General features: G+C 39.2%; 1 long non-coding RNA gene across 1 annotated transcript; it reads right to left on the bottom strand.

The window, feature by feature from the left end:
• Positions 1 to 1,744: 1,744 nt before the first annotated feature.
• LOC119744320 lies at positions 1,745 to 7,082 on the bottom strand. The gene is made up of 4 exons (XR_005273557.1): positions 6,983 to 7,082; positions 4,518 to 4,817; positions 2,983 to 3,162; positions 1,745 to 1,836 (listed from the first exon to the last, which is right to left on the bottom strand). It is a non-coding gene; the product is annotated as an uncharacterized LOC119744320 (long non-coding RNA).
• Positions 7,083 to 8,413: the final 1,331 nt, after the last annotated feature.

The raw sequence follows: 8,413 nt of genomic DNA, 5'->3' as shown, positions 1-8,413 counted from the left end.
TTCTTGAGTACTTTCCATTAGCCATGATATCTACTTGGACACATTGGGAATCTATAACCAAGAAATTTAACGTGACCCAATGAAATAAGCCAGAGGAAAAAATGGTCAATCTTTCACACAGAATAATTTGACTAAAACAAGTAAATTGGCTCAGATCTACATGTACATGTATTTAATATAAAATTTGCCATTGAAAATACAATTTTATTAAAAGTTCAAAAGAGTTCATTTCTAACATCACGTTGCCAGAAAACTAGACCATTTATATAATAGAAAGTCTGATTCGTTTTAAACACCGCATCCACCTTAATAATTTGCCATTGGAAATGAAAGAAGTGACTGTTCATTTTTAAACCAAGTCACAAAAATCCAAAATTTACAGCACATAAATTCTGATAAGTTTAATAACTATATGGTGTGCATGTATAATAAATGACAAATACAACTACATGTACATTAAAGTAGGCGAATCATATCCACATCATTTACGTTCATACCAATATCCATGACAGAAAACCTTATCGCATTTGCATAAATAATTTTGCACTTCACTGTAACTCACATTGTTTTGATGTTCAAATGTATTTCACTCTTTAGTGATGGTTATGCGAAATGACAAAAACACTTCTAAATCGTATATAAATTCTTTGGAAGTTTTGGTAACTTAAAACAAAGGGAATACAAATTCATCTTGATGTTTTTTAATTACACATTGCACTCTGATGAATACATGCCTTTCATGATTGCAAGTGCTGCCCAAATCTGGTCTCGGATTATCGTGATCATGACTAATCCTACATATGCAAGACTCATTTGACCATTAAAAATTTTCACATTTGATGTTTCCCATTTACCATCAGAAGCAATGAAATGCACTTCTTGTATAATCCTAATGACTGCAACTTTCATATGAGGTACATATGATTATTTGCTTCTTGTGCCTTTACTTTCGTTTGAAGCAACAAAATTGCTACAAATCTTAAGCAGGGTGCATGACAACTAACCTGTTGAAGGTTGATCAGATAGCATACATTTTAAGAAAACCGAGGAAATACATTCACTTTTTTGGGGTGTCTTGTAACTGGATTCCATTGCTAATGCATAATGTTAAAATGTGCCGTGGACACCCTCTTTCAACACCACCTCAGTTTTCATCCACACGAAACAATTTCAGTTGGAATATTTTCAAAGGGTATTTGGTACCACTCCTATCTTGACTTTGAGCAGAGTTTTGTCATTAAATCAATGCTTCTCCCGGTAACTGCAAATGATTCACATGGCTCTAAGTAACAGTGTTTCAATTTTAACTGCCAATGTACATTGGTCCAGTAAATAATACTTTCAGGTACTGTTTTCACACAAAACTTGAGCCCTGCTAACGAACTCATTGCACACAGCAAGATGTGACAATAACTTGAACATTGACAAATAGTCTCTTTGGTTTCAGTAAAATAAAAAAATAAAAAAACATGTTTACATTATAAAATATGTATATTTCATTATTAATTTAGAGCACAAAATTGCATCATGACAAGTTACAATTGATGAGTACTGATTTCAACAATGAGTTATTATTATTTTTAAAAATATAGCATTGTCTCCTTATTTTGTTACAATTGTTATATTATAATAATGCAATATATTTTATAATGAAATAATCGTCGGTTTCCCTTTTTGGTTTATCGGGACATTTGTTTGTTTATTTTAACAAACCTTTGTACTGATCCAGCATAACCGGCACAAATTTGGACACCATGTATTGGTTCAGTTGAGCTTGCCATTTGGGGTCGAGATGCATGTTGAGAAGATGCCTGGTGATAGATGTCTTGAGATCCTCTGAGGAAAAAAAAAGACCAAAGAATATTCAAACTGAGACGAGCAAAATGGTGGTTAATCTAAACACAGACTCAAAACGGCAGGTTCTTGCTGGCCGTTTAAAGTCTGATACTGGCAAGGGCGTAGATTGTCAGCTGGCTAGTGTGTAGATTGTTTGATTGACCTATGACACAGGGTTCAACATTATTTAAATGTTTACAGGCGCACTAAATGTCAGAACCATGAGGCCCCTGAATGTCCTCATGTACACGTGTCAGGTCAGATCTTCTGTTTAAATGGTGGTCTGACTGTCTGAGGTACTTCCCTCTCCCCCACAACAAATGTTTTTATGCAAAAGATGTATGACTTATTTGATGCAGTATTCATAAGATGGAATTTTGCGTCGGGGTGATGTAAATCAAATTAGGTTTTGCCCTTGCACCGACGTATAAACGGACAGTATAAACGGACAGTATAAATGGTCAGTGTGTTACCTCCTGAGTGAAAGTTGGAAAAAATCACTCGGGTGGGACTCGAACCCACGATCTCCTGCTTTCTAGTGCAGATGTCTTACCACTCATCCACCGATCTAAGGGGATATGATGTACATAGCAGCGGGTATCGCATACATAAGATGGAATTTTGCGTCAATTTAGGGTTTGCCCCTCGCCGACGTTTTTTTCCAACTTTTACTCAGGAGGTAACACACTGAGTATACAGTGTTTAAATGTCGGGGGGGGGGGGGCAAAACCTAATTTGATTTGAATTTTATTCAGCATGCAGAATCCTGTGGTCAAAAGGTTCCCATGTTTGACTCATGCATGATGTCATGTTGGGTCAACCTTGACAGGGGACACGTCGCTGTTGTTCTTGGGCAAGATACATTACTACAATTACCTCTCTCCATTGAGTATATGTGGGGGGTGCAGACAAGATACTGCTGATCTCGAGTTTCAGCAGGAAAGTGTTCTCATGGCCTGATGAACAGGGGTAATAAGTGTGAGCAATCCAAGAGTGTGGTATAAGAGTGCTGTATAAACACTGCACTACGATCATCCAATATCTTAACATCAGCGCAAGGTGTTGAGCGACAATGCAGTCAAGAGTTCCACCTAACCTTTTTCCTTAAAAGGAAGAGTTTTTGGGCAGAGAGTCCACTGTACCTACCAGGTAATTCTGAGTTGACCACCCCAGGGTAGACAGGCAAAGGCCCCCATGAGGTGACGACATGAAGCTAGTCCCTCAGCTCAGGATGGCCCTTCATCTGTAAGGCTAGGGTGTTGGAGTTGATGCCTGTACCGTCTGCTGTCTTATTAAGGATCATCTGGATGGACTTCAGATTGGAACCTGGGCAGGATTAAAAAATTTTACAAGATGTAAATTATCCTTTTTTGGTAAGAATAATTTTAAGAGGAGTGCGTTCGATAACTTCCCCCAGCTTACTCGCGCCTGGCTCCTCGCGTAATGACAGACATGCGCAGTGAAGCTAAATACACGGTTTCGGGTAAAGTTTCGTGCAAGAGCTGGAAATATGAGCATCGCCAGGATTTTTTCTAGAGGGGGGCAAAACATATTTTCCAACAAATTCCTGTTTTTCTCAAAATATTCTCGATTTATCATTTTTCATGGTTTTAGCGGGGGATAGTTCGGCCGTGATGCCAGCCTGTGCCGCGGTCATCTGTGCAATGGATTGCTTCAGGCCGCTGCACTCTTGCCTGGAGGCAGCCAGGTCTCTCAGGCAGCCTCTCCATCTTTTGGTTTGTTTTAAGTAGCTCACTGTTGTCAATTTGCAGACGGCGGATATTTGTCCCAAGCTCTTGCTCAGCATCCCTGCACAATATTTTACAGGAAATCATACAAGATATATAAAAACACTTTATCTGCGGATCGCGTGTGTTGCTTATTCTCGCGGTCGATTTTGTCTTCAAGAAAGAAAAAAAAGGTTTTAAGGTGCCGCAACGCATTAAGCATCCACTGCTAAAAACACCGGGCAAACTCCTTCTCTTAGCGATAAGTGTTACCTTGTTAACTTCCATTGCACGGTTTGACTGCTGCGAATGGTGGCACTGCAGAACAGCTTTTAACTTACATAAATTGGATGTAAAAGTTCTGAACTTTTTGCACTGTTCAAGTTCTGAACTTGTGGAACAGCTTTTAACTTGCCTTGCATGAATTGGTAATAACACTTCTAAACTTGTGGAATAGTTTTAAATCGAGATAAAATGAATATGATAGTTCTCAACCTTTTACATCAATTAAATGGGACAGCTCTGAACTTGTCGAACTTTTAAACAGTTGTTAACTTGAATAAATTGGCTATTAAAAGTCAACCAATCAGATGACGAGGATTTATTCAGGTGTTATATAAAACAAATAATGAATGTTTCACATTCGTGCAATGGAAAGAATAATTTCATTCGGAGGTAAAATTTTCGCCTCGTGGAATGGAACATTTCATCTGTCACCTCATGAAATTATTCTTACCATTGCACTACAAACATTCATTTATCTGTAGTAGTACATGTCAACATGTAGTAGTACATGTCAACAACCATTTGAAGTTAACTGGTTGAGATTTGTTCAATTCATTGGCTTCGGTGCATGTTCATGTAGGTGGCATTTGAATGAGGAACTTGTGAAATATGAAATTTTGACCCAGAAATTTGGCAGGGGATGCCCTCTCCAATGAGATGATTACTAACCTGTATGTTTTGTGCACAGCCAGGCCCGTCGCCAGCCCCGAGCATCAGGAGGGGCCAAATAGTACCAACAAGGGGGACCCACCGTTTGGGGGGCCAATTGCTCGCCGAGGGGGGCCCGGCCCCACCAGGCCCCAACCCCCCCCCTCCCCTTGGCGACGGGCCTGTGCACAGCTCAGGCCGTGTTCCATAAGCTCCCGCTGAAGTCCTCCACCTCACTCATGCACGCAATCTTCCTGGGCGGCCTGCAGGGGCGAGTGGTCCTTCGGTGGCAAGTCATTCAGTGACACTACTGGCTACACCCTAGGACATTGGAGAAACATGACTCTAGTGACTATTAATGTAACCCTTGCTTGTAGTGCTGAAACTGATACTCTGCAGGTTCGGTTTGGTCTTTATAGGGCGGTAGAAATAAGAAATTGGGCGTTTTTAGCTGCGCACATAAAATGTACATAGTGCGCAAGCATGAGTGCTTGGTAGTACAGCGTACCAGCGAAAGCGCTGTTGCGCGTTGGGCTCTTTTAGTGTGCGGCGCGGAATTGGGCGCATTGGCATTGCACTGCATGCACAAACCGCATAGTTGGGTGCTTACTGAAGCCAAATTTATAGCGCGTATTTTAAAGTTGCTAAGGAGCTTGGTTACGCGTACGCCGTAGGCGCGGCGCACTTCACTTGCCATTTGCTGTCTCCACAACTAATATTGTGAGTAGAAAATAGTGTTATTGATATCGTGACACTTTTCCCAGCTATTTAATTTAGGGCAAGTCTAGCTTGGGGTAATTCAGCGCACAGTTATCCAAAGTCCGCATATTTTTAGATGAAATTCAAAGTCAATGGGCTAAAAAATCCCACTGCAGAAAAACTGCACCTTTAAAAACTTGTGATTTGCCTTTGAACTGAAACATTTTCATAAAATAGTACTTGATATTCTGACTCTTGGGAATATTTTGAATCAAATGACAGCGCGAAAAAATACGATTTCTCTGTCTTTCTCATAGTAATTCTTGGCCGAAGTTCAGAACAACTCAGTAAGATATCAGTGTTGTATAGGAAAAGACTTGTGGAAAATCCCACTGCACCTTTAAATACGTAACATAGGGCTTTTCTGCATTATGATTTTTTTTATCAATTATACGTCCCTGACTATGCGCATGCATGAACATAAAATCTGTCAAAGTTAGGCGGAATCTGCTAAACAGTCACTGTGGACAGGATTTGACCTCAGCAACACGTGCTCTGCGGGCTGACTGACATACGATGTATGTGCGTATGTACAAGGTATGTGCATGTACATATACATTGTGGACGTCCTGTGCATATTTTAAAGCAGATGTATTGTCAACCTGAACTTTTAAGCGTACGCAGGGCATGTCCGAGTTCGCTTATTGCCTCGAAGCTTTGAAATATTTTAGACCTACCCTTGAATCGACAATTGAAGTAAAAACTAATATAACTGCCATGGTTGATTTTTCAGGAATATTCAAATGAAAAAGAGTCTTTTTATTATAACTTCCGGTCTGATGACGTCATTCGCCTAAAACTACGCACACGTCTTAAGTGGGTCAAGGTCATCATATACACCAATATTAAGGTGATTCCGACAAACTTCACCACAGACATCTATTCAAAATACATTTAAAATTTTTTCAACCTGTCGCTAGAGGGCGCTCGAAGATTGCACGACGTCATCGGTAGATGATTTGAAGAATACTATCAGCCAAGTGACTAACACCGTTAAAAGCAAGTTCATATCTATTACTGCTTTTAAAAAATAAGCCACTTCCGGTTGTGGCCTTTTTCGACCGGAAGCAAGGGTCCAAGATTGCACGCACACTGAATGAAATGAAGACCTCAACCTACTCTACCACTTGCCGGCAACAGAATGCTGCGGACGCGTACGGTTGATTTCTTATGCATTTTTAAATATTAAAAGTGTCACAATTTAATTGACTATAAATAAACACCTGATGACGTCATCATGACGTCATCATTACACGATGTTGTTTGAATTAGGGTCTTTGCTTGGACAAATAGTGGTGTAAATGAATTACTGGCAAACAGTCGAAAATGCCCTTTGAAAATTGACAATGTTTTCTTAATTTCTGTGTACAAAGTCTATGGGAAAAATGAAATATTCAAAAACCTATAATAAATTAGTCGATGACGTCACCATGACGTCAATCTTCAGGACACATCTTTGCTATAGGGACTATGCTTATGCTAACTTTGAATGATGTATGACAAAGATTAATGTCAAAAGTGGTGGACAGAAAAAACGTGCACAAAGTCTATGGGATTTTGGCGACAAAAAGAAATAAAAAAGCCCCCCCAAAAAAAATCAGAACAAAAACAAAGGCTTTTACGCAAAATTGCGAAAAAGCCAACTACGGAGCACCAGTACTACAAAACTGTCCCAATCCTTTGACAAATCCTGGATTGGCCAATGCAAGACATCCTCCAAACCCCACCTTCAATTCTTTAATGGTGTTCTCCAGTCCTTTTTTTGTCCTCCCCGTTAGTTGGGCGTCCTGATTCGTTCAGTGAGGTACCTTAGTGACAACAAGAAAAGTAGTGTTAAACTAGAGGTTCGCGTTTGTTGTTATAAACGCAGAGTGGTCGGGTAGACAACCATTTCATTAGACATTGTCCAAGTAAGTTATGAATATGTTTATGTCAGAAAGAAAGGACCAAGAACTTTAACATTTCAAGTACCAATTATTTGAACAAAAAGAATGTGTCTTTTAAGTTGTGATAAATTTCAGTAAACAGTTGGGTACACGTACAAGTTATTTCCGGTTTGATGGCGTCATCAGTCAAAACAGGGAAGGGAGGACACTTGTTTATAATTAAGTAAAAATAACGCATGAAAACATGGAAATTAAGTGTATGTAATAATAACAGCTAACTTCCAGTTTGATGATGTCACAGTATTTGGAAGCAAAAGGTCAATATTAAGTGTAACAGATGTCATTTTTGGGGGGCCAAAACGAAGTCATGAGACAGGGATCAAATGATGGATTTAAATTAAAAATAAAATGGTTATTGTTGAATTCTCCCTACAGTAACTTCCGGTCTGATGATGTCATGATTATGAAACCTTGCAAATTCATTTGCGATTGCTCACAGGATATATAGGGGCAATATATCTTAAAAATTAGATTGAGGGTTTTAACATTTTAAAAGATTAAACTGTTTTCTCTGTGCCGCTGGAGAGGCCCTTTCGTGGATGACGTCAAAATAATGTTTTTGTGATTGGCATTCCTCACTTAACTCTTCCATAATGTATTTGTCTGTAGTAAAATGCTTCCATGTTAGAGTTAGATTCAGTTTCTATTGCACTTCCGGTAACACCGGAAGTTAAGGTCAAGCAGTTTTGTGCCCGGGAATAAGAAATGTTGCTCAAGGCACCGTCTACAACCTCACGAAAAAAACGAACACGATACTCTATTTAGTTCAAGAGATATAGGACAAAGTATTTTGTCAAATCGTGCAATCAAATTGCTTGTAATTTGATACCTGATGACGTCATGATGACGTAACAACAGTTATAACATCTTCGTAACATGGTACAAGTTCCCACAAGGTTTTATGATCAGACCGTAAACCGTTTGGAAGAAATTTTGCTTTGTTTCGATTTCAGGCTAATGTCTTCATTTTGAATTCACCTAACTTTGACCTTCCGGTAGACCCGGAAGTAAAGGTCAAGTGAGTTCACGTACATGACAAAAAATGTTATCAATTTATGGTCTATCTGTTTACAAGATTGGCGCATAATTGATCATTTTGTTGAAGAGTTATAGATGAAAGAAAATCGTCATTTTTTTCAACGAAATCGCTTGTAATTTGACACCCGATGACATCATTATGACGTCAGTGTAATATGCACCATTCCGAGTGAG

Source organism: Patiria miniata, unplaced genomic scaffold (genome assembly GCF_015706575.1).
Source record: "Patiria miniata isolate m_02_andy unplaced genomic scaffold, ASM1570657v1 HiC_scaffold_7, whole genome shotgun sequence".
Classification (NCBI taxonomy): Eukaryota; Metazoa; Echinodermata; class Asteroidea; order Valvatida; family Asterinidae; genus Patiria; species Patiria miniata.
Note: the sequence above shows the minus strand (reverse complement) of the source record. Positions and strands in the feature narration are given on the sequence as shown.